Below are 27,052 nucleotides of genomic sequence, written 5' to 3'. Positions count from 1 at the left end.
TGGGAGGGGCCTAAGCTAAGGAGGCCGGCCGGCTGGCGCCCCCCGCGGCTGCGGTCGTTGTCGGGCCGTTGACAGGAGATCAAAGAGCAGGGCCCCCGCCCGGGACTGGCGGGCAGGCAGGCGAGCAAGCAGGCAGGCAAGAGAGGGGGAGAGCGGAGTCCGGGCGGCCGGCAGCCGCGTGCGGACCGGGCTCCAGAGGCGTCGGCCTGCGCCGCTGCGCGCCAGCCGGACGCCCGCGCGCCCGCCCAAGGCCGGCGTCGGGCATCGCTTCTCGGCCTTTTGGCTAAGATCAAGTGTAGTATCTGTTCTTATCAGTTTAATATCTGATACGTCCCCCATCGGGGGACCACATATTAAACGGATTTTTGGAACAGGGAGCTGGATCAGGAGCTTGCTCCGTCCTCTCCACGCATCGGCCCGGTATTGCAGCGCCTCCGGGAACGGTGCACTACCTTCTCTCAGCGGTGAAAAGACAGACGTAGCTAGCAAGCAAGCGAGGTGGACCGGAGCTCCTTCCTCTCCGGTCTCGTCTCTCGTCCATCTGTGTGTCTCTGTGTCTCTCTCTCTCCCCCTCCCCGTTCCCGTGCTCCCTCCGTGCACTTTCCCGCGCCTCGACTCTCTCGGCAAGCAGGCCGGCCCCCTTTTCGGCTCCCGTGCGTTTTCCCTCCAAAAAACTTAGTTTTTTCCTCCTTTTTCCAGGGAGGCAGGCGTGGCTTGTGTGTGTGTGTGTGTGTGTGTGTGTGTGTGTGTGTGTGTGTCCCCGTCCTTGCAGGCGGGCCCCTTTCGACAGCCGGCCGTTTTCCCTCCAAAAAACTTAGTATATACACCTTTTCTTTCTTTTTTTCGGCAGGCAGGCAGGTGTGTGTGTGTCCCCGTCCCTCCCGAGAGAGCGCTGCCCCTTGCCTCTGCCCGCAGGTGCCGACGGTCCGCTTTCGCTTGCAGCTCACTCGGCACGGCTGCTGCTGGTGGGAGGGGCCTAAGCTAAGGAGGCCGGCCGGCTGGCGCCCCCCGCGGCTGCGGTCGTTGTCGGGCCGTTGACAGGAGATCAAAGAGCAGGGCCCCCGCCCGGGACTGGCGGGCAGGCAGGCGAGCAAGCAGGCAGGCAAGAGAGGGGGAGAGCGGAGTCCGGGCGGCCGGCAGCCGCGTGCGGACCGGGCTCCAGAGGCGTCGGCCTGCGCCGCTGCGCGCCAGCCGGACGCCCGCGCGCCCGCCCAAGGCCGGCGTCGGGCATCGCTTCTCGGCCTTTTGGCTAAGATCAAGTGTAGTATCTGTTCTTATCAGTTTAATATCTGATACGTCCCCCATCGGGGGACCACATATTAAACGGATTTTTGGAACAGGGAGCTGGATCAGGAGCTTGCTCCGTCCTCTCCACGCATCGGCCCGGTATTGCAGCGCCTCCGGGAACGGTGCACTACCTTCTCTCAGCGGTGAAAAGACAGACGTAGCTAGCAAGCAAGCGAGGTGGACCGGAGCTCCTTCCTCTCCGGTCTCGTCTCTCGTCCATCTGTGTGTCTCTGTGTCTCTCTCTCTCCCCCTCCCCGTTCCCGTGCTCCCTCCGTGCACTTTCCCGCGCCTCGACTCTCTCGGCAAGCAGGCCGGCCCCCTTTTCGGCTCCCGTGCGTTTTCCCTCCAAAAAACTTAGTTTTTTCCTCCTTTTTCCAGGGAGGCAGGCGTGGCTTGTGTGTGTGTGTGTGTGTGTGTGTGTGTGTGTGTGTGTGTGTGTGTGTGTGTGTGTGTGTGTCCCCGTCCTTGCAGGCGGGCCCCTTTCGACAGCCGGCCGTTTTCCCTCCAAAAAACTTAGTATATACACCTTTTCTTTCTTTTTTTCGGCAGGCAGGCAGGTGTGTGTGTGTCCCCGTCCCTCCCGAGAGAGCGCTGCCCCTTGCCTCTGCCCGCAGGTGCCGACGGTCCGCTTTCGCTTGCAGCTCACTCGGCACGGCTGCTGCTGGTGGGAGGGGCCTAAGCTAAGGAGGCCGGCCGGCTGGCGCCCCCCGCGGCTGCGGTCGTTGTCGGGCCGTTGACAGGAGATCAAAGAGCAGGGCCCCCGCCCGGGACTGGCGGGCAGGCAGGCGAGCAAGCAGGCAGGCAAGAGAGGGGGAGAGCGGAGTCCGGGCGGCCGGCAGCCGCGTGCGGACCGGGCTCCAGAGGCGTCGGCCTGCGCCGCTGCGCGCCAGCCGGACGCCCGCGCGCCCGCCCAAGGCCGGCGTCGGGCATCGCTTCTCGGCCTTTTGGCTAAGATCAAGTGTAGTATCTGTTCTTATCAGTTTAATATCTGATACGTCCCCCATCGGGGGACCACATATTAAACGGATTTTTGGAACAGGGAGCTGGATCAGGAGCTTGCTCCGTCCTCTCCACGCATCGGCCCGGTATTGCAGCGCCTCCGGGAACGGTGCACTACCTTCTCTCAGCGGTGAAAAGACAGACGTAGCTAGCAAGCAAGCGAGGTGGACCGGAGCTCCTTCCTCTCCGGTCTCGTCTCTCGTCCATCTGTGTGTCTCTGTGTCTCTCTCTCTCCCCCTCCCCGTTCCCGTGCTCCCTCCGTGCACTTTCCCGCGCCTCGACTCTCTCGGCAAGCAGGCCGGCCCCCTTTTCGGCTCCCGTGCGTTTTCCCTCCAAAAAACTTAGTTTTTTCCTCCTTTTTCCAGGGAGGCAGGCGTGGCTTGTGTGTGTGTGTGTGTGTGTGTGTGTGTGTGTGTGTGTGTGTGTGTGTGTGTGTGTCCCCGTCCTTGCAGGCGGGCCCCTTTCGACAGCCGGCCGTTTTCCCTCCAAAAAACTTAGTATATACACCTTTTCTTTCTTTTTTTCGGCAGGCAGGCAGGTGTGTGTGTGTCCCCGTCCCTCCCGAGAGAGCGCTGCCCCTTGCCTCTGCCCGCAGGTGCCGACGGTCCGCTTTCGCTTGCAGCTCACTCGGCACGGCTGCTGCTTGTGGGAGGGGCCTAAGCTAAGGAGGCCGGCCGGCTGGCGCCCCCCGCGGCTGCGGTCGTTGTCGGGCCGTTGACAGGAGATCAAAGAGCAGGGCCCCCGCCCGGGACTGGCGGGCAGGCAGGCGAGCAAGCAGGCAGGCAAGAGAGGGGGAGAGCGGAGTCCGGGCGGCCGGCAGCCGCGTGCGGACCGGGCTCCAGAGGCGTCGGCCTGCGCCGCTGCGCGCCAGCCGGACGCCCGCGCGCCCGCCCAAGGCCGGCGTCGGGCATCGCTTCTCGGCCTTTTGGCTAAGATCAAGTGTAGTATCTGTTCTTATCAGTTTAATATCTGATACGTCCCCCATCGGGGGACCACATATTAAACGGATTTTTGGAACAGGGAGCTGGATCAGGAGCTTGCTCCGTCCTCTCCACGCATCGGCCCGGTATTGCAGCGCCTCCGGGAACGGTGCACTACCTTCTCTCAGCGGTGAAAAGACAGACGTAGCTAGCAAGCAAGCGAGGTGGACCGGAGCTCCTTCCTCTCCGGTCTCGTCTCTCGTCCATCTGTGTGTCTCTGTGTCTCTCTCTCTCCCCCTCCCCGTTCCCGTGCTCCCTCCGTGCACTTTCCCGCGCCTCGACTCTCTCGGCAAGCAGGCCGGCCCCCTTTTCGGCTCCCGTGCGTTTTCCCTCCAAAAAACTTAGTTTTTTCCTCCTTTTTCCAGGGAGGCAGGCGTGGCTTGTGTGTGTGTGTGTGTGTGTGTGTGTGTGTGTGTGTGTGTGTGTGTGTGTGTGTGTCCCCGTCCTTGCAGGCGGGCCCCTTTCGACAGCCGGCCGTTTTCCCTCCAAAAAACTTAGTATATACACCTTTTCTTTCTTTTTTTCGGCAGGCAGGCAGGTGTGTGTGTGTCCCCGTCCCTCCCGAGAGAGCGCTGCCCCTTGCCTCTGCCCGCAGGTGCCGACGGTCCGCTTTCGCTTGCAGCTCACTCGGCACGGCTGCTGCTGGTGGGAGGGGCCTAAGCTAAGGAGGCCGGCCGGCTGGCGCCCCCCGCGGCTGCGGTCGTTGTCGGGCCGTTGACAGGAGATCAAAGAGCAGGGCCCCCGCCCGGGACTGGCGGGCAGGCAGGCGAGCAAGCAGGCAGGCAAGAGAGGGGGAGAGCGGAGTCCGGGCGGCCGGCAGCCGCGTGCGGACCGGGCTCCAGAGGCGTCGGCCTGCGCCGCTGCGCGCCAGCCGGACGCCCGCGCGCCCGCCCAAGGCCGGCGTCGGGCATCGCTTCTCGGCCTTTTGGCTAAGATCTGAAGATACGTGGCATGACCGCGGTCTGAGGACTTAGCTGGGAGACCGAGAGAGCAGCGGCGGAGAGGAGAGAGGAGAGCATCGGCGGCGGCGGCAGCGGCGGCGGACGATTTCTACAACCCACCAGATGGAGCGGCGGAGCGGAGAGGACGGAGGGATGGAGCCGGCTCCTGAAGGCGCTTTTGATACGGCAGGGAGGACCCTGGCCGGAGAAGACCGTGGAAGAACTGGAAAAGGACCTGCGAAGGAGGGAGGAAGAAGTTATGCAGCAGCTGCGGCTTCATCTAGAAGTTCGGCGGGAAGACCACTAGAGGGCGCTGGCAGTCGTGAAGGTCAGTTGAGACACACAATTAGGTTTGTGCAGAAGGAAGAAGCTGGAGAAAGAGTTTTGAGGGACAGAGAAATTTTTGGGGATGATATCATTCGTGGTGTCTTTGGTCTGAGTCCCACTGATGTGTATTGTTTTCAAGATTTTTTGGGGAAAAAGACCTATGACCTGTTCTTGACCAGCAGAGCGGTTTGCCAAAAAGTCTGGGAGACAGCCAAAACTAAAAAAGAGGAGAAGCCATTATGTGATTATATTGTGGAACCTTTGTTTATAAGAGAAAACAGACCTCTGATTGTCCAGATGTTTAATCCCTATGTGCCCGAAGAAGACATTGAGGTATTTCTGAAGCGTTTTGTGGACTTAACAGCCAAAGGAACCAAAATAATGGACAGAAATAGGTATTGGACAGGGAAGATTAGGTTTTTTGCCCGTTTGAGGACTGCCAGCACTCAAGAAGACGGTTTTTTGCATCCCCCTGCGATGTTTTTTATTGGAGCGAATCGTGGATACCTCAGTTACCCGGGACAACCACTGACATGCAGGAGGTGTGGAGGTGAGGGACATTTCGCAGCTAATTGCAGGGAGCTGATGTGCAAACGCTGCGGGAAAACGGGACATCTGGGAGCAGACTGCAAGGCGACAAAGACATGCAACCTGTGCGGGGAGAATGGCCATTTGTATAAGGACTGCCCTCTGAGCCATATCTCGGTAAGCAGGGAGGCAGCAGGGGGCGTGTCTGGGGTTGCTGGGCCTTCTTTGTCCCTTTCTGTTTCAGGTACAGAGAAGGGAGAGGAGGCGACTGGAGTGTCAGAAGAAACAGAGGAGGATACAGGGAGAGAAGCAGCAGACGGGGGGAGGCAGAAATCGGTGGAAGATCGGGAGCTAGAGAGCAGAAGTCCCACCCCGGATCCAGAGGTAGACGCGGAAGATGGTTCAGCAACAGTAGAGGACATTGCTGCTCGGACGGCCAAAAACCTTGAGGCCATGCAGGACATAATGAGCAACATTGAGCAAACCATAGGGGTCAGAGAAGAGGTGGAACGAACTGGTGGAACTGCAAAAAGGAAATTAGAAATGGGAGGAAGTAGCGAGGAGGTCTCAACCCCTGAGGTGGTTGCTGACACGGCTCCTCAGACAAGTATGGAACCTGAAAAACAGACAGAAAGTTTTTTGGGCCACAGTAAACGACCCTGTGGCTTAGTTGGACTGATAGTGGCTGCGACAGAGGACTTTCTGTCTGAGCAGAAAATAAATGAGGAGGGGCAGATTGATTTTACATCTGTCCCAAATTTGGTTAAATTAGTACAAGAGGGCGTGGTCTTTGAAGTAGAGGGCAAAAACCTAATTAGGATCACAAGTAGGGAACAGAAGTCCGCTATGGCTGCGCAGCAGGTTCTGGTGGACCTAATTAAGGATAGGGAGGCCCAAAAGGCTGGGGATTTAGCTAGGAAAGACCGCCAGCGGAGGTATGAGGAGTTACGCCGGAAGGTGTGGCAGACAGGAAGCCTCTGGAGGCTTGATATCGAGACCACCAGTGCTTTCCTTAAGCAAACTACATGGTACAGGGAGGGGGTGAGATACCCGAAAGGGTTTGAGAAAATTAAGGACATCCTCAGGCAGTTCAGCAGTGTTAAGATCACTTTTGATCATAGTGGAAGGGAAGTGCTGGGGATGAGCCTTGAAGGTAAAAAGAAGGAGGACGTGATTAGATGCGGATCAGAATTACAGGCATATATCAAAGAGGGTGAGGGGAGAGCCCAAAAAGCCTGGACTTAACCCTTTTTTTCAATGAGCAGCATCTTGACAATTAATGTGCGAGGGCTGCGTGATAGGGCTAAGAGAGTGGCTGTTTTTGAATATATCAGAGATTTGAAACCGACTGTGTGTTTTTTACAGGAGGTACATATCAAGGATGAAAGAGATAAGGAGACGCTGTCCGCCTTGTGGGACCGTGGCCCCTCAAGGTGGAGCATTGGAAAGGTAAACTCTACCGGGGTAGGGATCCTGTTCGGGAACCCTCAAACGGAATGCGGAGAGGTGAGGGTGAGTGAGCCGGGAAGGTTGTTGTGTGTGGATGCGAGGGTCAACGGGATAGACGGTAGGTTTGTGTGTGTGTATGCTCCAGCTGCAATTAGGGAAAGGAGGGATTTCTTGACTAATTTGGGTCCTTTATGTGTGACAAACAAGGCTGTAGTGATTGGCGGGGATTTTAATATTGATATTGATAATGAGAAGGATGGGGATGCCCGAAAGGTAAAGAATATTTTGAGAATGTACAGTTTGAAGGACAGTCATAAAATGAGTATCCCACCCCAAGTGGGATGTACCTGGAGCAACACGAGGGGTGTGTGCAGAAAACTAGACTATGTTTTCGTATCTAGCACAATCAAGGTGGGAACCGTTAAAGTCACTCCAGTTTGGTTCTCTGACCATTGTGTTGTGAATGTTGGGATAGTGGATTTTGGAATTAATTTTGGAAGAGGGGTCTGGAGATTAAATTGTTCGGTTCTGGAAGAAACGAAGTACATAAAGAAGATGGAAAGGTTTTTAACAAGGTTTCTGAATAAAAGACCGGACGACAGATCTCTAGTAGAGATCTGGGAAGAAGCCAAGATGGTGATAGGAAAGATCTCCAGGAAATACTGTAGGGAGAGGAGGAAGGAGGAGAAGGAGGAATTAGAGAATCTCGAGAGAGATTTGGAGAAAGCCTATAACAGTGGAAATGGTACAGCGCCCTCTAGTGAGAAAAAAGTTACAACTCTTGTCAAACAGATAAAGGAGTATTATGAGAAGAGGGCAAGAGATTTTCTGTTCAGAGCGAGGGTGGAGTTTCTAGAAAAATATGAGACATGTTCTACCTTTTTCTTTAACAAGATTCGAAAGAGGCAGGAGAAGAGAGTATTACAAGCTGTCTCTGACTCTGGTGGTGGACAGATTACAGACCAAGAGGGAATGCTGCGAGAAGTATCTAGTTTTTATGGGAACCTTTTTTCAGAAAAGGTAAGTGAAAGGGAAGCAGCGGGAGCGATACTTCAGAACTTGCAGACAACCCTGTCAGAAGAACAGAAAGCTGATTTGGAAAAACCTTTTGAACTGCTTGAGCTGGAAGAGGCGATGAAGTCTCTGAAAAGGGGGAAGGTGCCGGGGGTCGATGGAATTCCAGTAGAGTTCTATGGCACTTTCTGGAGAATTTTAGGCCCTTTTCTTTTGGAACTAATAAAAGAGATTTTTAGCAAGGAACGTATGGGTAAGTCCATGAGGGAAGGCATTTTAACCCTGATTTTTAAGAAAGGAGACCGTACGTCCTTGAAAAACTGGAGGCCCCTAACGCTTTTATGCGCTGATTATAAGATAATGGCAAAAGCGCTTGTCTATCGTGTAGCTCAGGTGATGCCGAGCATAATAGGCAAGGACCAGACTAGTGGAGTGAAAGGGAGGTCGGGAAAATGGACCCTGCAGTTATTAAGGGATGCTGTATCATGGGCTGAACAGAGAAAGGTTCCTCTATTATTAGCCAACTTAGATCTGGAGAAGGCTTTTGACAGGGTCTCGCACAAATTCTTATGGCTGGTTTTGGAGAACTTAGGTTTTGGACCAACGGTGATCAGCTGGATCAGAACCCTATACAACGACGTGGGGAGCAGAGCGGCAGTGAATGGTTGGATAGGAGATTTTATCAACCAGAAAGCCGGAGTGAGGCAAGGTTGCCCTCTCTCGCCTTTGTTATTTGCGATCTACATAGAGCCTTTCGCATGTGCAATTAGAAGAGAGGACAAAATAGATGGCTTGATCTTGCCTGGGAGCGGAGGCGAAAGAGTTAAATTAACCATGTATGCAGATGATGTAACTTTATTAGCAGGCACAACATCTAGTTTGACCTTCGCTTTGGATGTTTTTAAAGTCTTTGCGAGAGCATCGGGCGCCTGTCTAAATGCAGAGAAAAGTACGGTGAAGGCTTTTGGTTCTAGCGAGATATCACAGCAGTGGGCCAGTGGTTTTAGATTATGTACAGGACCCATCAAGATCTTGGGTCTTGACTTTTTACGGAGGGGATCGGGGCAATGCAACTGGGCCTCTAGAATCAAGGAAGTCAGAAGGAAGCTGGGATTATGGAGCAAGTTAAAGCTGACCCTAGTTGGGAAGGTTTTAATCTTGAAAGTCGACATTTTACCGCTTTTAGTGTATTTGGTATACGTGTACCCACTGCCGGCAAGGTACAGACGCCTTTTAGTTGGTGAGGTGTTTCGTTTTATATGGGGAGGGAAATACGAATACATTAAAAGAGTGGATATGGTTCGACAAATAGAACAGGGTGGCAGAGAAGTCCCTGACTTTCCAATGAAGTTGGACTGTATCTATGTGTCTAACCTGTGTGTTGCTTTGAACTCACCTGTGAATCATGCTTATCAGTATTTTGTGAGATTTTGGCTGGCGCAGCATATGAGAATGGTGGTGACATGGTCGAACGCTGTGCCGCACGGGGGAGACCTCCCCTGGTATTATAAACATGCAACAGGGTGGATGAGGAAATATTGGGACAAGGGGGACGCCTCGATATTACTGAAACACAGATGTCTATACCAGCAAATAATAGAGACAACCAAGGTTCCGGCAGAGCGGAGAGGAAAAGAAGCTGTGTGGTCCCGAATCCAGCCACGGGGTTTGGACCATAAGTTTATTGATCTTAATTGGAGAATTGTGTGGGGAAGATTGCCGGTTAGAGAAGTGCTCTATAAGCACAAATTGACAAGGTCTGCAACATGTCCAAGAGAGGGATGTAAGAGCCCTGAGACAATTAAACATGCTTTAATGGAGTGTGGTTTTGCACAAAAAGTTTGGAAGAAATGTAATCGCTTCTTCAGGCTGTTGGACGAATCTTTTAGTATCTCAATGGCAGTAGTGCTGTATGGAATAAAGGGGGGGGGCAAAGTGGGCAGCGTCAACTTTTTACTATGGTTGATAATAAGTATGATTAAAGCAGAGATGTGGACGGCTCGGGACATTCTGATTAAAAAGGGGAAAGTAATAACGGTGCACAGCGTCTATCAGAAAGTACTACATGAAATAAAATGCCGAATAAAAAGAGATACACAGAGGTGGGGATATCACGCTGCCCGGGAGAGGTGGAAGGGTTTAGTTTTGTTGTAAGAATATGTATGTAATTTTGTGTTGAACCCTGTTTTTCTGTTTCAATGATGTACGATGGTAATGTTTAATGTCTTGGACTCTGTTTATGTATTTTTGATGTAAGTTTTATACTTTTGTAATAAAAAAAAAAAAAAAAAAAAAAAATCTGTTCTTATCAGTTTAATATCTGATACGTCCCCCATCGGGGGACCACATATTAAACGGATTTTTGGAACAGGGAGCTGGATCAGGAGCTTGCTCCGTCCTCTCCACGCATCGGCCCGGTATTGCAGCGCCTCCGGGAACGGTGCACTACCTTCTCTCAGCGGTGAAAAGACAGACGTAGCTAGCAAGCAAGCGAGGTGGACCGGAGCTCCTTCCTCTCCGGTCTCGTCTCTCGTCCATCTGTGTGTCTCTGTGTCTCTCTCTCTCCCCCTCCCCGTTCCCGTGCTCCCTCCGTGCACTTTCCCGCGCCTCGACTCTCTCGGCAAGCAGGCCGGCCCCCTTTTCGGCTCCCGTGCGTTTTCCCTCCAAAAAACTTAGTTTTTTCCTCCTTTTTCCAGGGAGGCAGGCGTGGCTTGTGTGTGTGTGTGTGTGTGTGTGTGTGTGTGTGTGTGTGTGTGTGTGTGTGTGTGTCCCCGTCCTTGCAGGCGGGCCCCTTTCGACAGCCGGCCGTTTTCCCTCCAAAAAACTTAGTATATACACCTTTTCTTTCTTTTTTTCGGCAGGCAGGCAGGTGTGTGTGTGTCCCCGTCCCTCCCGAGAGAGCGCTGCCCCTTGCCTCTGCCCGCAGGTGCCGACGGTCCGCTTTCGCTTGCAGCTCACTCGGCACGGCTGCTGCTGGTGGGAGGGGCCTAAGCTAAGGAGGCCGGCCGGCTGGCGCCCCCCGCGGCTGCGGTCGTTGTCGGGCCGTTGACAGGAGATCAAAGAGCAGGGCCCCCGCCCGGGACTGGCGGGCAGGCAGGCGAGCAAGCAGGCAGGCAAGAGAGGGGGAGAGCGGAGTCCGGGCGGCCGGCAGCCGCGTGCGGACCGGGCTCCAGAGGCGTCGGCCTGCGCCGCTGCGCGCCAGCCGGACGCCCGCGCGCCCGCCCAAGGCCGGCGTCGGGCATCGCTTCTCGGCCTTTTGGCTAAGATCGAAGTTCAAGCGGCTTGACCGCAGTTCCTAGATCTTAGTCAGGAGGTCGGGAGGGCGGCGGAGGAGGGCGGACGGAGACGCTGGGACTTGTGCTGGTATTGCTGCTGGAGGAGCTGAAGGGGACGGGAGACGCTGAGGACGGAGGCGGAAGGAGAAGGAAGGCGTTGAGGAGTGCGGGCTGGTGATTCCTTTGCAAGACGGCGGGAGAGCAAGGAGGAGGAATGGCGACCGGGGGCCCTCGGTCCCGAGAGGGACGGATGCGGAACTCGGTGCGCTTCGTGCTAAGGAAGTTGGAGGTGGGAAAAGTTTTTTTGGACAGAGCGATTTTTGAGCAACGGATTATGGCTGGGATTTTTGGTTTAACTGTTAAAGACGTTTTGTGTCTGCAAGATTTTGTTGGTTCGGGAACTATGGACTTGACTTTGATTTCGGAATCTGTTTGCCGTAAAGTGTGGGAGAAAGTGTTGGCGTGTAAGGATTCTGAACCTTTGAACCTTTTTTTCATAGAACCTTTGTTTGAGAGGGAATTGAAACCTTTGTATGTACATGTGTATAATCCCTTCATTCCGGAGGAGGAAATTGCTTTTCTTTTGAAAAGGTTTGTGGACATACAGGGCGCTGGACAGAAGATCCTGGATCCGGGTGGATACTGGACCTGTAAACGGAGGTACTTGGTTCGTTTCCGGGCCTGTGCGGCATCGGAAGGGGGCGTGGTTCATCCACCCCCTAACTTTTACATCGGTTCGAACCGAGGGTATTTGTATTATTCTGGTCAGCCGACGGGTTGCCGCAAATGCGGCAAGCAAGGACATTTCGCAGCTAAGTGTACAAGTGTTATATGTAGGAGATGTGGGGTTGAGGGGCATGCAGCTATTGACTGTACTGTGAGCATTTCTTGTAATTTGTGTGGGGGATCTGATCATTTGTACAATAAGTGTCCGAAGCGGGTGAGATCATATGCAGAGGCGGCGGCTTCAGGAACAACGACAAGTTTGGCAGCTCATCTGTCAAACCTTGAGAAGGCATTGGAAACGGTTGCGGCGAGTGGGGATGAGGGGCCCTCAGGGGTCCGGACGGCTACTGTATCAAGAGGATCGACGGAGACGGTGTTGGGTCCAGAAGACAGCGAGGAGTTGACGAGTATGGTCACGGAATTTTCGGTTGTTTCAGAGGAAGGGCAGTCTGATGTTTCCCTTTTGGGGGGTCAGTCTGCTGTTTCCGGGGAGGTGAAACGTAAGATGGAGGAGGATTCGGATGTACGGGCTCGGAGGAAAGCTAAGGGGCGGAGGCAGTCGGTTAGGGGGGTATCAGGCAAGAAAGGGGTGGTTCAAGGTGGGGGGGACCGTGCAGGATGGGAATTTGGAGGTTTATCTACTGAACAATGGGTTAAGATTAACGAATGGAAAACGGAAAGGAAATTGCGGGTGTTTAATGAACATGAGGTCCCTGATTGGCGTTCTCGTTTTGATAAATCTAAGTTTAAGCGTATGAGGATTTTTGAGTTCCCTTCGGGGGAGTGTTTGGATCTTCGGTATGAGGGTGATATGTTTCTGTGGGAGACAAAAAGGTTGGAGGATAAGTATAAGGACTTGCAAATTGAGTATATGTTTAAAGATAGATTTGTTACTGGTATTCGTATGTTAGGACAGTCCTTGGGGGAGTGTGAACGGTGTGAGAAGGATTTCGATGAAGCTTTTGGGTACGAAAGTGATGGTTAATTTTTCTTGTAATTTCTGTTTTTGAATTGATGATTATTGATGGATGGTTATGTTTTTTGGGGAATGGGAGGGTCGTTTTGCATAAGGGGCGGGTTTATGGAAATAAGATGTGTATGTTCATGGGTGTTTGCAGTGAATTGATTTGGGTGTGTTTTATTTTTGGATTATATTGATGGTTTGCTTTTGGATATTGCATGTTATATTTGATTGATTGCATTTTCAATAAAAAAAAAAAAAAAAAAAATCTGTTCTTATCAGTTTAATATCTGATACGTCCCCCATCGGGGGACCACATATTAAACGGATTTTTGGAACAGGGAGCTGGATCAGGAGCTTGCTCCGTCCTCTCCACGCATCGGCCCGGTATTGCAGCGCCTCCGGGAACGGTGCACTACCTTCTCTCAGCGGTGAAAAGACAGACGTAGCTAGCAAGCAAGCGAGGTGGACCGGAGCTCCTTCCTCTCCGGTCTCGTCTCTCGTCCATCTGTGTGTCTCTGTGTCTCTCTCTCTCCCCCTCCCCGTTCCCGTGCTCCCTCCGTGCACTTTCCCGCGCCTCGACTCTCTCGGCAAGCAGGCCGGCCCCCTTTTCGGCTCCCGTGCGTTTTCCCTCCAAAAAACTTAGTTTTTTCCTCCTTTTTCCAGGGAGGCAGGCGTGGCTTGTGTGTGTGTGTGTGTGTGTGTGTGTGTGTGTGTGTGTGTGTGTGTGTGTGTGTGTGTGTCCCCGTCCTTGCAGGCGGGCCCCTTTCGACAGCCGGCCGTTTTCCCTCCAAAAAACTTAGTATATACACCTTTTCTTTCTTTTTTTCGGCAGGCAGGCAGGTGTGTGTGTGTCCCCGTCCCTCCCGAGAGAGCGCTGCCCCTTGCCTCTGCCCGCAGGTGCCGACGGTCCGCTTTCGCTTGCAGCTCACTCGGCACGGCTGCTGCTGGTGGGAGGGGCCTAAGCTAAGGAGGCCGGCCGGCTGGCGCCCCCCGCGGCTGCGGTCGTTGTCGGGCCGTTGACAGGAGATCAAAGAGCAGGGCCCCCGCCCGGGACTGGCGGGCAGGCAGGCGAGCAAGCAGGCAGGCAAGAGAGGGGGAGAGCGGAGTCCGGGCGGCCGGCAGCCGCGTGCGGACCGGGCTCCAGAGGCGTCGGCCTGCGCCGCTGCGCGCCAGCCGGACGCCCGCGCGCCCGCCCAAGGCCGGCGTCGGGCATCGCTTCTCGGCCTTTTGGCTAAGATCAAGTGTAGTATCTGTTCTTATCAGTTTAATATCTGATACGTCCCCCATCGGGGGACCACATATTAAACGGATTTTTGGAACAGGGAGCTGGATCAGGAGCTTGCTCCGTCCTCTCCACGCATCGGCCCGGTATTGCAGCGCCTCCGGGAACGGTGCACTACCTTCTCTCAGCGGTGAAAAGACAGACGTAGCTAGCAAGCAAGCGAGGTGGACCGGAGCTCCTTCCTCTCCGGTCTCGTCTCTCGTCCATCTGTGTGTCTCTGTGTCTCTCTCTCTCCCCCTCCCCGTTCCCGTGCTCCCTCCGTGCACTTTCCCGCGCCTCGACTCTCTCGGCAAGCAGGCCGGCCCCCTTTTCGGCTCCCGTGCGTTTTCCCTCCAAAAAACTTAGTTTTTTCCTCCTTTTTCCAGGGAGGCAGGCGTGGCTTGTGTGTGTGTGTGTGTGTGTGTGTGTGTGTGTGTGTGTGTGTGTGTGTGTGTCCCCGTCCTTGCAGGCGGGCCCCTTTCGACAGCCGGCCGTTTTCCCTCCAAAAAACTTAGTATATACACCTTTTCTTTCTTTTTTTCGGCAGGCAGGCAGGTGTGTGTGTGTCCCCGTCCCTCCCGAGAGAGCGCTGCCCCTTGCCTCTGCCCGCAGGTGCCGACGGTCCGCTTTCGCTTGCAGCTCACTCGGCACGGCTGCTGCTGGTGGGAGGGGCCTAAGCTAAGGAGGCCGGCCGGCTGGCGCCCCCCGCGGCTGCGGTCGTTGTCGGGCCGTTGACAGGAGATCAAAGAGCAGGGCCCCCGCCCGGGACTGGCGGGCAGGCAGGCGAGCAAGCAGGCAGGCAAGAGAGGGGGAGAGCGGAGTCCGGGCGGCCGGCAGCCGCGTGCGGACCGGGCTCCAGAGGCGTCGGCCTGCGCCGCTGCGCGCCAGCCGGACGCCCGCGCGCCCGCCCAAGGCCGGCGTCGGGCATCGCTTCTCGGCCTTTTGGCTAAGATCAAGTGTAGTATCTGTTCTTATCAGTTTAATATCTGATACGTCCCCCATCGGGGGACCACATATTAAACGGATTTTTGGAACAGGGAGCTGGATCAGGAGCTTGCTCCGTCCTCTCCACGCATCGGCCCGGTATTGCAGCGCCTCCGGGAACGGTGCACTACCTTCTCTCAGCGGTGAAAAGACAGACGTAGCTAGCAAGCAAGCGAGGTGGACCGGAGCTCCTTCCTCTCCGGTCTCGTCTCTCGTCCATCTGTGTGTCTCTGTGTCTCTCTCTCTCCCCCTCCCCGTTCCCGTGCTCCCTCCGTGCACTTTCCCGCGCCTCGACTCTCTCGGCAAGCAGGCCGGCCCCCTTTTCGGCTCCCGTGCGTTTTCCCTCCAAAAAACTTAGTTTTTTCCTCCTTTTTCCAGGGAGGCAGGCGTGGCTTGTGTGTGTGTGTGTGTGTGTGTGTGTGTGTGTGTGTGTGTGTGTGTGTGTGTGTGTGTGTGTGTGTCCCCGTCCTTGCAGGCGGGCCCCTTTCGACAGCCGGCCGTTTTCCCTCCAAAAAACTTAGTATATACACCTTTTCTTTCTTTTTTTCGGCAGGCAGGCAGGTGTGTGTGTGTCCCCGTCCCTCCCGAGAGAGCGCTGCCCCTTGCCTCTGCCCGCAGGTGCCGACGGTCCGCTTTCGCTTGCAGCTCACTCGGCACGGCTGCTGCTGGTGGGAGGGGCCTAAGCTAAGGAGGCCGGCCGGCTGGCGCCCCCCGCGGCTGCGGTCGTTGTCGGGCCGTTGACAGGAGATCAAAGAGCAGGGCCCCCGCCCGGGACTGGCGGGCAGGCAGGCGAGCAAGCAGGCAGGCAAGAGAGGGGGAGAGCGGAGTCCGGGCGGCCGGCAGCCGCGTGCGGACCGGGCTCCAGAGGCGTCGGCCTGCGCCGCTGCGCGCCAGCCGGACGCCCGCGCGCCCGCCCAAGGCCGGCGTCGGGCATCGCTTCTCGGCCTTTTGGCTAAGATCAAGTGTAGTATCTGTTCTTATCAGTTTAATATCTGATACGTCCCCCATCGGGGGACCACATATTAAACGGATTTTTGGAACAGGGAGCTGGATCAGGAGCTTGCTCCGTCCTCTCCACGCATCGGCCCGGTATTGCAGCGCCTCCGGGAACGGTGCACTACCTTCTCTCAGCGGTGAAAAGACAGACGTAGCTAGCAAGCAAGCGAGGTGGACCGGAGCTCCTTCCTCTCCGGTCTCGTCTCTCGTCCATCTGTGTGTCTCTGTGTCTCTCTCTCTCCCCCTCCCCGTTCCCGTGCTCCCTCCGTGCACTTTCCCGCGCCTCGACTCTCTCGGCAAGCAGGCCGGCCCCCTTTTCGGCTCCCGTGCGTTTTCCCTCCAAAAAACTTAGTTTTTTCCTCCTTTTTCCAGGGAGGCAGGCGTGGCTTGTGTGTGTGTGTGTGTGTGTGTGTGTGTGTGTGTGTGTGTGTGTGTGTGTGTGTGTCCCCGTCCTTGCAGGCGGGCCCCTTTCGACAGCCGGCCGTTTTCCCTCCAAAAAACTTAGTATATACACCTTTTCTTTCTTTTTTTCGGCAGGCAGGCAGGTGTGTGTGTGTCCCCGTCCCTCCCGAGAGAGCGCTGCCCCTTGCCTCTGCCCGCAGGTGCCGACGGTCCGCTTTCGCTTGCAGCTCACTCGGCACGGCTGCTGCTTGTGGGAGGGGCCTAAGCTAAGGAGGCCGGCCGGCTGGCGCCCCCCGCGGCTGCGGTCGTTGTCGGGCCGTTGACAGGAGATCAAAGAGCAGGGCCCCCGCCCGGGACTGGCGGGCAGGCAGGCGAGCAAGCAGGCAGGCAAGAGAGGGGGAGAGCGGAGTCCGGGCGGCCGGCAGCCGCGTGCGGACCGGGCTCCAGAGGCGTCGGCCTGCGCCGCTGCGCGCCAGCCGGACGCCCGCGCGCCCGCCCAAGGCCGGCGTCGGGCATCGCTTCTCGGCCTTTTGGCTAAGATCAAGTGTAGTATCTGTTCTTATCAGTTTAATATCTGATACGTCCCCCATCGGGGGACCACATATTAAACGGATTTTTGGAACAGGGAGCTGGATCAGGAGCTTGCTCCGTCCTCTCCACGCATCGGCCCGGTATTGCAGCGCCTCCGGGAACGGTGCACTACCTTCTCTCAGCGGTGAAAAGACAGACGTAGCTAGCAAGCAAGCGAGGTGGACCGGAGCTCCTTCCTCTCCGGTCTCGTCTCTCGTCCATCTGTGTGTCTCTGTGTCTCTCTCTCTCCCCCTCCCCGTTCCCGTGCTCCCTCCGTGCACTTTCCCGCGCCTCGACTCTCTCGGCAAGCAGGCCGGCCCCCTTTTCGGCTCCCGTGCGTTTTCCCTCCAAAAAACTTAGTTTTTTCCTCCTTTTTCCAGGGAGGCAGGCGTGGCTTGTGTGTGTGTGTGTGTGTGTGTGTGTGTGTGTGTGTGTGTGTGTGTGTGTGTGTCCCCGTCCTTGCAGGCGGGCCCCTTTCGACAGCCGGCCGTTTTCCCTCCAAAAAACTTAGTATATACACCTTTTCTTTCTTTTTTTCGGCAGGCAGGCAGGTGTGTGTGTGTCCCCGTCCCTCCCGAGAGAGCGCTGCCCCTTGCCTCTGCCCGCAGGTGCCGACGGTCCGCTTTCGCTTGCAGCTCACTCGGCACGGCTGCTGCTGGTGGGAGGGGCCTAAGCTAAGGAGGCCGGCCGGCTGGCGCCCCCCGCGGCTGCGGTCGTTGTCGGGCCGTTGACAGGAGATCAAAGAGCAGGGCCCCCGCCCGGGACTGGCGGGCAGGCAGGCGAGCAAGCAGGCAGGCAAGAGAGGGGGAGAGCGGAGTCCGGGCGGCCGGCAGCCGCGTGCGGACCGGGCTCCAGAGGCGTCGGCCTGCGCCGCTGCGCGCCAGCCGGACGCCCGCGCGCCCGCCCAAGGCCGGCGTCGGGCATCGCTTCTCGGCCTTTTGGCTAAGATCAAGTGTAGTATCTGTTCTTATCAGTTTAATATCTGATACGTCCCCCATCGGGGGACCACATATTAAACGGATTTTTGGAACAGGGAGCTGGATCAGGAGCTTGCTCCGTCCTCTCCACGCATCGGCCCGGTATTGCAGCGCCTCCGGGAACGGTGCACTACCTTCTCTCAGCGGTGAAAAGACAGACGTAGCTAGCAAGCAAGCGAGGTGGACCGGAGCTCCTTCCTCTCCGGTCTCGTCTCTCGTCCATCTGTGTGTCTCTGTGTCTCTCTCTCTCCCCCTCCCCGTTCCCGTGCTCCCTCCGTGCACTTTCCCGCGCCTCGACTCTCTCGGCAAGCAGGCCGGCCCCCTTTTCGGCTCCCGTGCGTTTTCCCTCCAAAAAACTTAGTTTTTTCCTCCTTTTTCCAGGGAGGCAGGCGTGGCTTGTGTGTGTGTGTGTGTGTGTGTGTGTGTGTGTGTGTGTGTGTGTGTGTGTGTGTCCCCGTCCTTGCAGGCGGGCCCCTTTCGACAGCCGGCCGTTTTCCCTCCAAAAAACTTAGTATATACACCTTTTCTTTCTTTTTTTCGGCAGGCAGGCAGGTGTGTGTGTGTCCCCGTCCCTCCCGAGAGAGCGCTGCCCCTTGCCTCTGCCCGCAGGTGCCGACGGTCCGCTTTCGCTTGCAGCTCACTCGGCACGGCTGCTGCTGGTGGGAGGGGCCTAAGCTAAGGAGGCCGGCCGGCTGGCGCCCCCCGCGGCTGCGGTCGTTGTCGGGCCGTTGACAGGAGATCAAAGAGCAGGGCCCCCGCCCGGGACTGGCGGGCAGGCAGGCGAGCAAGCAGGCAGGCAAGAGAGGGGGAGAGCGGAGTCCGGGCGGCCGGCAGCCGCGTGCGGACCGGGCTCCAGAGGCGTCGGCCTGCGCCGCTGCGCGCCAGCCGGACGCCCGCGCGCCCGCCCAAGGCCGGCGTCGGGCATCGCTTCTCGGCCTTTTGGCTAAGATCAAGTGTAGTATCTGTTCTTATCAGTTTAATATCTGATACGTCCCCCATCGGGGGACCACATATTAAACGGATTTTTGGAACAGGGAGCTGGATCAGGAGCTTGCTCCGTCCTCTCCACGCATCGGCCCGGTATTGCAGCGCCTCCGGGAACGGTGCACTACCTTCTCTCAGCGGTGAAAAGACAGACGTAGCTAGCAAGCAAGCGAGGTGGACCGGAGCTCCTTCCTCTCCGGTCTCGTCTCTCGTCCATCTGTGTGTCTCTGTGTCTCTCTCTCTCCCCCTCCCCGTTCCCGTGCTCCCTCCGTGCACTTTCCCGCGCCTCGACTCTCTCGGCAAGCAGGCCGGCCCCCTTTTCGGCTCCCGTGCGTTTTCCCTCCAAAAAACTTAGTTTTTTCCTCCTTTTTCCAGGGAGGCAGGCGTGGCTTGTGTGTGTGTGTGTGTGTGTGTGTGTGTGTGTGTGTGTGTGTGTGTGTGTGTGTGTGTGTCCCCGTCCTTGCAGGCGGGCCCCTTTCGACAGCCGGCCGTTTTCCCTCCAAAAAACTTAGTATATACACCTTTTCTTTCTTTTTTTCGGCAGGCAGGCAGGTGTGTGTGTGTCCCCGTCCCTCCCGAGAGAGCGCTGCCCCTTGCCTCTGCCCGCAGGTGCCGACGGTCCGCTTTCGCTTGCAGCTCACTCGGCACGGCTGCTGCTGGTGGGAGGGGCCTAAGCTAAGGAGGCCGGCCGGCTGGCGCCCCCCGCGGCTGCGGTCGTTGTCGGGCCGTTGACAGGAGATCAAAGAGCAGGGCCCCCGCCCGGGACTGGCGGGCAGGCAGGCGAGCAAGCAGGCAGGCAAGAGAGGGGGAGAGCGGAGTCCGGGCGGCCGGCAGCCGCGTGCGGACCGGGCTCCAGAGGCGTCGGCCTGCGCCGCTGCGCGCCAGCCGGACGCCCGCGCGCCCGCCCAAGGCCGGCGTCGGGCATCGCTTCTCGGCCTTTTGGCTAAGATCAAGTGTAGTATCTGTTCTTATCAGTTTAATATCTGATACGTCCCCCATCGGGGGACCACATATTAAACGGATTTTTGGAACAGGGAGCTGGATCAGGAGCTTGCTCCGTCCTCTCCACGCATCGGCCCGGTATTGCAGCGCCTCCGGGAACGGTGCACTACCTTCTCTCAGCGGTGAAAAGACAGACGTAGCTAGCAAGCAAGCGAGGTGGACCGGAGCTCCTTCCTCTCCGGTCTCGTCTCTCGTCCATCTGTGTGTCTCTGTGTCTCTCTCTCTCCCCCTCCCCGTTCCCGTGCTCCCTCCGTGCACTTTCCCGCGCCTCGACTCTCTCGGCAAGCAGGCCGGCCCCCTTTTCGGCTCCCGTGCGTTTTCCCTCCAAAAAACTTAGTTTTTTCCTCCTTTTTCCAGGGAGGCAGGCGTGGCTTGTGTGTGTGTGTGTGTGTGTGTGTGTGTGTGTGTGTGTGTGTGTGTGTGTCCCCGTCCTTGCAGGCGGGCCCCTTTCGACAGCCGGCCGTTTTCCCTCCAAAAAACTTAGTATATACACCTTTTCTTTCTTTTTTTCGGCAGGCAGGCAGGTGTGTGTGTGTCCCCGTCCCTCCCGAGAGAGCGCTGCCCCTTGCCTCTGCCCGCAGGTGCCGACGGTCCGCTTTCGCTTGCAGCTCACTCGGCACGGCTGCTGCTGGTGGGAGGGGCCTAAGCTAAGGAGGCCGGCCGGCTGGCGCCCCCCGCGGCTGCGGTCGTTGTCGGGCCGTTGACAGGAGATCAAAGAGCAGGGCCCCCGCCCGGGACTGGCGGGCAGGCAGGCGAGCAAGCAGGCAGGCAAGAGAGGGGGAGAGCGGAGTCCGGGCGGCCGGCAGCCGCGTGCGGACCGGGCTCCAGAGGCGTCGGCCTGCGCCGCTGCGCGCCAGCCGGACGCCCGCGCGCCCGCCCAAGGCCGGCGTCGGGCATCGCTTCTCGGCCTTTTGGCTAAGATCAAGTGTAGTATCTGTTCTTATCAGTTTAATATCTGATACGTCCCCCATCGGGGGACCACATATTAAACGGATTTTTGGAACAGGGAGCTGGATCAGGAGCTTGCTCCGTCCTCTCCACGCATCGGCCCGGTATTGCAGCGCCTCCGGGAACGGTGCACTACCTTCTCTCAGCGGTGAAAAGACAGACGTAGCTAGCAAGCAAGCGAGGTGGACCGGAGCTCCTTCCTCTCCGGTCTCGTCTCTCGTCCATCTGTGTGTCTCTGTGTCTCTCTCTCTCCCCCTCCCCGTTCCCGTGCTCCCTCCGTGCACTTTCCCGCGCCTCGACTCTCTCGGCAAGCAGGCCGGCCCCCTTTTCGGCTCCCGTGCGTTTTCCCTCCAAAAAACTTAGTTTTTTCCTCCTTTTTCCAGGGAGGCAGGCGTGGCTTGTGTGTGTGTGTGTGTGTGTGTGTGTGTGTGTGTGTGTGTGTGTGTGTGTGTCCCCGTCCTTGCAGGCGGGCCCCTTTCGACAGCCGGCCGTTTTCCCTCCAAAAAACTTAGTATATACACCTTTTCTTTCTTTTTTTCGGCAGGCAGGCAGGTGTGTGTGTGTCCCCGTCCCTCCCGAGAGAGCGCTGCCCCTTGCCTCTGCCCGCAGGTGCCGACGGTCCGCTTTCGCTTGCAGCTCACTCGGCACGGCTGCTGCTGGTGGGAGGGGCCTAAGCTAAGGAGGCCGGCCGGCTGGCGCCCCCCGCGGCTGCGGTCGTTGTCGGGCCGTTGACAGGAGATCAAAGAGCAGGGCCCCCGCCCGGGACTGGCGGGCAGGCAGGCGAGCAAGCAGGCAGGCAAGAGAGGGGGAGAGCGGAGTCCGGGCGGCCGGCAGCCGCGTGCGGACCGGGCTCCAGAGGCGTCGGCCTGCGCCGCTGCGCGCCAGCCGGACGCCCGCGCGCCCGCCCAAGGCCGGCGTCGGGCATCGCTTCTCGGCCTTTTGGCTAAGATCAAGTGTAGTATCTGTTCTTATCAGTTTAATATCTGATACGTCCCCCATCGGGGGACCACATATTAAACGGATTTTTGGAACAGGGAGCTGGATCAGGAGCTTGCTCCGTCCTCTCCACGCATCGGCCCGGTATTGCAGCGCCTCCGGGAACGGTGCACTACCTTCTCTCAGCGGTGAAAAGACAGACGTAGCTAGCAAGCAAGCGAGGTGGACCGGAGCTCCTTCCTCTCCGGTCTCGTCTCTCGTCCATCTGTGTGTCTCTGTGTCTCTCTCTCTCCCCCTCCCCGTTCCCGTGCTCCCTCCGTGCACTTTCCCGCGCCTCGACTCTCTCGGCAAGCAGGCCGGCCCCCTTTTCGGCTCCCGTGCGTTTTCCCTCCAAAAAACTTAGTTTTTTCCTCCTTTTTCCAGGGAGGCAGGCGTGGCTTGTGTGTGTGTGTGTGTGTGTGTGTGTGTGTGTGTGTGTGTGTGTGTGTGTGTGTGTCCCCGTCCTTGCAGGCGGGCCCCTTTCGACAGCCGGCCGTTTTCCCTCCAAAAAACTTAGTATATACACCTTTTCTTTCTTTTTTTCGGCAGGCAGGCAGGTGTGTGTGTGTCCCCGTCCCTCCCGAGAGAGCGCTGCCCCTTGCCTCTGCCCGCAGGTGCCGACGGTCCGCTTTCGCTTGCAGCTCACTCGGCACGGCTGCTGCTTGTGGGAGGGGCCTAAGCTAAGGAGGCCGGCCGGCTGGCGCCCCCCGCGGCTGCGGTCGTTGTCGGGCCGTTGACAGGAGATCAAAGAGCAGGGCCCCCGCCCGGGACTGGCGGGCAGGCAGGCGAGCAAGCAGGCAGGCAAGAGAGGGGGAGAGCGGAGTCCGGGCGGCCGGCAGCCGCGTGCGGACCGGGCTCCAGAGGCGTCGGCCTGCGCCGCTGCGCGCCAGCCGGACGCCCGCGCGCCCGCCCAAGGCCGGCGTCGGGCATCGCTTCTCGGCCTTTTGGCGAAGATCAAGTGTGTGGCCTGTCCGCAGCTTGCATCTTGGCCAGAAGAAAGAGGAAGAGACGGATCGCTTTTTTTCGAGGAGACTCGAAGCTTTTTTTGCGTGGCGGTTTTTTTTCCGGCCATTTTTTTGAGACGATGGAAGGAGGAGCCTTTTCGAGAGAAGGGAGAGTGCGGCATGCCGTTCGGTTTGTGCAGCGAGACGACGGGGAGAAGACGGATTTTGTTTCGAGGGACAAGTTCGAGGACGAGGTGATCGGCGCTGCCTTGCGCTTGGAGCCCGAGGACGTTTTCTGCCTGCAAGACTTCCCGGGTAAGCGATGTTTTGACCTTTCGCTCATCTCAGAGGATCTTGTCAGGAATGTTTGGGCGGTGGTGAACAGAAGGAGGGAGGAAAAGCCCTTTGTCGACTACTATGTGGAGCCTTTGTTTGCCAGGGAGCTAAGAACTTTGACAGTGACGATGTTTAACCCCTATGTGCCAGAAGAGGACATAGTTTGTTTCTTGAAGCGCTTCGTGGACATTCAGGGCATAGGGGTGAAGCTCATAGACAGGAAGAATTATTGGACAGGGCGGAGGCGTTACAGAGTGCGCTTCAGAGCAGATGGGTCGTCTCCGGACGGCCTTTTGCACCCGCCGGCGTCGTTTGAGATAGGCTCCAACAGGGGGTACTTATTTTATTATGGACAGCCCTCGGTCTGCAGGAGATGCAGAAAGGAGGGACACCATGTAGTGGATTGCAGGGAGCGAATTTGCAGACGATGTGAGGGGGTTGGTCACTTATCTTCCGAATGCAAGGAAGAAAGAAGATGTAATTTGTGCGGCGGTGCAGGGCATGTGTTTAAAGACTGTGCGTTGCGGAAGAGGACTTTTTCAGAAGTTGTTAGTGGTGCTGCAGGTGTGAGACCAGGTGCTGCGAATGAGGAGGAGAGACGAAGGAAGGTGGATGAAGTTTCGGAAGGTGCGGGCCGTGTCAGTGGTGAGGAGGCTGAAAATAGGGAGCCTGGTAAAGAGGGAAGCCGAAGGTTTTCAAAAGACGGAGGCTTCTTAATGGAAGGCCAGGAAGGAGAGGAGACCGGAGAAGTGGTGGGAGAAGCAGAGGCAGGGGCGGAGTCAAATTTGCATATGCAAATCGAGCCAGCAGATGGAAATTTTTCGGAGACTGACGGCTTTTCAGAGGTTTCAGAGACGCCAGGACTAGACCTTTTGAAGGCGGCAGTGATAGAAGTCGGACAGGAGGTGCACTGTGCCCCGGGCGTGAGTTGGGATGAGAGGATGGAGGAAGGGGGAGAAGAAGGGCCGTCAGTGTCGAAGAAATCCATAAAGAGGAAGGCGCAAGGGTCGGATGCTCTAGTGGCCAAGAAAGCTGATAGAGGTGTTGAGGATCTGACACTGAGTGAAACATCTGTCTCAGAGGCCCTGGTGGCAGCTTACACACCTGAGGAGGGTGAAGTCCGTGATGAGGGGCCTGTCCTGCCCCAATCCGGAGAATGCTCAGTGTCATCCGATGTTTCTTGCATACCTGGGACGGATGAGGGCGTCCAGGCTGAGCAGAAGCTGGGGAGCGAGGAAGGCCTTTGGCTGGACTCGGACCTCCCCAGGGACTTCATTGACCTCTGCAAATGGCATGAGAAGAACAGAGAGGTCAATTGGCCAGCCGGGTTTGAAGAGCAGGATCTGCAGAAGAAAGGAATTAAGTACAAGTGTGAGTGCGTTGGCAAAGAAGTGAGGCGCATTCAAGTATATGGAAGAAACCACTCAGAGATAATCGCGAAAAAATATCTTTTCTCTGATCTTGTGAAGCAGTGGAGGAACAGTGCTGGGAAGGCAAAGGAAGCCTTTGCTGCGGGGGTTTATAGGAAGGATGGCCGGTATGTGAAAAAGTTGGATGCCTCGTCTTTTTTTTTAAAGAAGTGTGAATGGCAGAACGGGACTGTGAGGTTCCCGAGCAGGGCGGGTGGACTTAAAAACATACCCAAAAGATTTCCGGGAGTGAAGCTCGAGAACGATGGATCGGCTAGGAGAATCACAAGATTGGCTGTGAGTGGCTGTCAGGAAGCGGATGTGCGGGACGCTTATATAGCGGCGATGGCTATCATCGATAGGTGGGAAGAAAAACTGTGAAGTGACTATTCATGGCCATTAAGGTTCTCACTTTAAATACCAGGGGACTGAGGAACAAAGTGAAAAGGACTGCAGTTTTCCAGTCTTTGAGGCTTTTTAATTTTGATGTCTGTCTTTTACAGGAGGTTCATTTGAAGGATAATAGGGATGTGGTGGGTTTTGCGCGTGAGTGGGATAGAGGGGATTCTAGGTGGAGTGTGGGCGGGGTTCACTCGTCGGGTGTGGGTGTGTTGATTGGGAATCGGGATGTTTTAGTCGAAGGGAGTGCTGTAGTGGTGCCGGGCAGAGCTTTGAGTGTTGATTTGAGTGTTGGTGAGTGTCGTTTTAGAGTCGTGTGTGTCTATGCTCCGGCTGTAGGGTCCATGAGGGCAGATTTTTTTAAAGAGCTGTTCCCTTTGTGCGCCACAAATAGGCTTCTGGTCGTCGGTGGTGATTTTAATGTCGACCTCGTTAATAAGGAAGAGGCGGGGGCAAAGCAGCTGCGCACACTGCTGACGCGCTTCAATTTAGTTGATAGTGCAGTGCGTTTTCAAGGAAAAGGGGTGGTGCCTACCTGGAGGAACGCGTCAGGTGTGGCAAAACGTCTTGATTATGTTTTTGTATCTAGGGAGGTGGCAGTTGGAGGAATCACCACTCGCCCGGCCTGGCTTTCGGATCACGATATTGTAGAAGTGGATTTGAGCCTGGCAGGCGGAATGTATGGGAAGGGTGTGTGGAGAATGAATGTTGCGGTTTTGGGAGAGAGAGAGTATGTGGATCGTATGAGTCTGAATTTGAACAGGTGGTGGGCAGGAAGGCAACAGCGTGTCTCTGTGTTGGACTGGTGGGAGCAGACTAAGAAGAAAGTTAAAAGTGAAACGAGGTTCTATTGTCTGGAACGTCAGAAAAAAGTAAGGAAAGAGGGGAGGCTGCTCCAGGAAGGGCTGAATAAGCTTTATGCTCTTCTTAATGATGGGGTGTCAGTGGACATGACTGAGGTGGCAGCTTCTAAGAGGCAGTTAAGGGCGTATCACGAGGAGAGGGCAAAGAGTTTCATTTTTAAGACCCGGGTAGACTCATCCCTGCAGCAAGGGACCTGCGTCTCTTATCTTTTTAGACAGGTGAGAAAGCAGCAGGCTAAAAGACGGCTGGATGGGGTTCGAGTGGGTGAGAACACGATAGTGGCAGGCATAGACGGTATGTTGGAGGCAGTGTTTGACTATTATCAGTGTCTCTTTTCTGAAAAAGAGATGGGAAGAGAGATAGATCTCACCTCTCTGGATTGTATTGTTTCACAGCTGCCGGAGGAGAGTAGGGCCCTCTTAGAAAGCCCTTTCACATTAGAGGAGCTTAGGTTGGCCTTAGCTGACACAAAAGATGGGAAAGTGCCTGGAATTGATGGTCTGCCATCAGAATTTTATAGGACTTTCTGGGGTATATTGGGGCCGATCTTGCTCGAGGTAATGAGGGAGGTTTTTTGCATGGGCGTCCTGGGAAGATCGATGAGTGAAGGGGTTTTGACTCTGTTGTATAAAAAAGGCCAACCGACAGAGCTTGCGAATTGGAGGCCTTTAACAATGCTCTGCTCGGACTATAAACTTTTCGCAAAGGTGTTAGTTAATAGGATGAAAGGAGTGTTGGACAAAGTGATTGGGAAAGATCAGACGTGTGGGGTCCAGGGAAGGAAAATTACCTGGTCATTGCAGCTGGTTAGGGACACAATAGCGTGGTCTGAGCAGAGGAACATCCCCCTTGCACTGGTGAGCCTGGATTTGGAGAAGGCCTTTGATAGAGTGTCGCATCAGTTCTTGTGGGCTGTGATGGAAAGGATGGGTTTCGGCGTGCTTTTTATTGGGTGGCTAAAGACCTTGTATAAGCAAGTAGGGAGTAGGGTGGTGGTGAATGGATTCCTGGGGAAACTGGTAGAACAGAAGGTGGGCGTGAGACAAGGATGCCCGTTGTCGCCGCTATTATTTGTGCTGTACTTGGAACCCTTTGTGAGGATGGTTAACGCGAGCCCGCGTGTGGAAGGCATAATGTTGCCTGGGAGTGGCGGGGGGCGAGTGAAGATGACTTTGTACGCTGATGACATCACTTTGATGGTAGGGTCGAAGGAAAGTCTGCAGGAGGCTCTGGGGCTTTTTGATGGCTTTGCCCGGATGTCTGGAGCAAAGTTAAATAGACAAAAAAGCAAAATCAAATATTTCGGGTGTTGGAGGGGCGAAAAAGGGAGTCTCTGCGGCCTGAATTGCTGCAGAGGTCCTCTGAAAGTTTTGGGGGTTTCTTTTCATGACCAAAGTACTATTCATAGCAGCTGGCAAGAGGCTTTGGAGGTAGTCAGGAAAAGACTACTCCGATGGGGCGACAGGAGGCTTACTTATATCGAGAAGGTAATTGTATTAAAAACAGACGTG

At 56.3% G+C, this 27,052-nt stretch overlaps 15 non-coding genes across 15 annotated transcripts; all 15 read left to right on the top strand.

Annotated features, from left to right (window-relative positions):
• The first annotated feature begins 263 nt into the window (after nt 1-263).
• LOC148806455 (U2 spliceosomal RNA) lies at nt 264-454 on the top strand. The gene has a single exon (XR_016089267.1). It is a non-coding gene; the product is annotated as a U2 spliceosomal RNA (small nuclear RNA).
• Nucleotides 455-1,229: 775 nt separating this feature from the next.
• On the top strand, nt 1,230-1,420 carry LOC148806454 (U2 spliceosomal RNA). The gene has a single exon (XR_016089266.1). It is a non-coding gene; the product is annotated as a U2 spliceosomal RNA (small nuclear RNA).
• Nucleotides 1,421-2,215: 795 nt separating this feature from the next.
• On the top strand, nt 2,216-2,406 carry LOC148806453 (U2 spliceosomal RNA). The gene has a single exon (XR_016089265.1). It is a non-coding gene; the product is annotated as a U2 spliceosomal RNA (small nuclear RNA).
• A 789-nt stretch (nt 2,407-3,195) lies between these two features.
• Nucleotides 3,196-3,386, top strand: LOC148806452 (U2 spliceosomal RNA). The gene has a single exon (XR_016089264.1). It is a non-coding gene; the product is annotated as a U2 spliceosomal RNA (small nuclear RNA).
• A 6,400-nt stretch (nt 3,387-9,786) lies between these two features.
• LOC148806451 (U2 spliceosomal RNA) lies at nt 9,787-9,976 on the top strand. The gene has a single exon (XR_016089605.1). It is a non-coding gene; the product is annotated as a U2 spliceosomal RNA (small nuclear RNA).
• Nucleotides 9,977-12,721: 2,745 nt separating this feature from the next.
• Nucleotides 12,722-12,908, top strand: LOC148806450 (U2 spliceosomal RNA). The gene has a single exon (XR_016089569.1). It is a non-coding gene; the product is annotated as a U2 spliceosomal RNA (small nuclear RNA).
• Nucleotides 12,909-13,701: 793 nt separating this feature from the next.
• LOC148806449 (U2 spliceosomal RNA) lies at nt 13,702-13,892 on the top strand. The gene has a single exon (XR_016089263.1). It is a non-coding gene; the product is annotated as a U2 spliceosomal RNA (small nuclear RNA).
• Nucleotides 13,893-14,677: 785 nt separating this feature from the next.
• LOC148806448 (U2 spliceosomal RNA) lies at nt 14,678-14,868 on the top strand. The gene has a single exon (XR_016089262.1). It is a non-coding gene; the product is annotated as a U2 spliceosomal RNA (small nuclear RNA).
• A 799-nt stretch (nt 14,869-15,667) lies between these two features.
• On the top strand, nt 15,668-15,858 carry LOC148806447 (U2 spliceosomal RNA). Its single transcript, XR_016089261.1, has one exon. It is a non-coding gene; the product is annotated as a U2 spliceosomal RNA (small nuclear RNA).
• Nucleotides 15,859-16,647: 789 nt separating this feature from the next.
• On the top strand, nt 16,648-16,838 carry LOC148806446 (U2 spliceosomal RNA). The gene has a single exon (XR_016089260.1). It is a non-coding gene; the product is annotated as a U2 spliceosomal RNA (small nuclear RNA).
• A 787-nt stretch (nt 16,839-17,625) lies between these two features.
• On the top strand, nt 17,626-17,816 carry LOC148806445 (U2 spliceosomal RNA). The gene has a single exon (XR_016089258.1). It is a non-coding gene; the product is annotated as a U2 spliceosomal RNA (small nuclear RNA).
• A 787-nt stretch (nt 17,817-18,603) lies between these two features.
• On the top strand, nt 18,604-18,794 carry LOC148806444 (U2 spliceosomal RNA). Its single transcript, XR_016089257.1, has one exon. It is a non-coding gene; the product is annotated as a U2 spliceosomal RNA (small nuclear RNA).
• Nucleotides 18,795-19,587: 793 nt separating this feature from the next.
• Nucleotides 19,588-19,778, top strand: LOC148806443 (U2 spliceosomal RNA). Its single transcript, XR_016089256.1, has one exon. It is a non-coding gene; the product is annotated as a U2 spliceosomal RNA (small nuclear RNA).
• A 783-nt stretch (nt 19,779-20,561) lies between these two features.
• LOC148806442 (U2 spliceosomal RNA) lies at nt 20,562-20,752 on the top strand. Its single transcript, XR_016089255.1, has one exon. It is a non-coding gene; the product is annotated as a U2 spliceosomal RNA (small nuclear RNA).
• Nucleotides 20,753-21,537: 785 nt separating this feature from the next.
• On the top strand, nt 21,538-21,728 carry LOC148806441 (U2 spliceosomal RNA). Its single transcript, XR_016089254.1, has one exon. It is a non-coding gene; the product is annotated as a U2 spliceosomal RNA (small nuclear RNA).
• The last annotated feature ends 5,324 nt before the right edge of the window (nt 21,729-27,052 follow it).

The sequence above is a fragment of the Atractosteus spatula genome, unplaced genomic scaffold, assembly GCF_055471065.1.
Source record: "Atractosteus spatula isolate fAtrSpa1 unplaced genomic scaffold, fAtrSpa1.hap1 Scaffold_5, whole genome shotgun sequence".
Taxonomy (NCBI): Eukaryota; Metazoa; Chordata; class Actinopteri; order Semionotiformes; family Lepisosteidae; genus Atractosteus; species Atractosteus spatula.
Note: the sequence above shows the minus strand (reverse complement) of the source record. Positions and strands in the feature narration are given on the sequence as shown.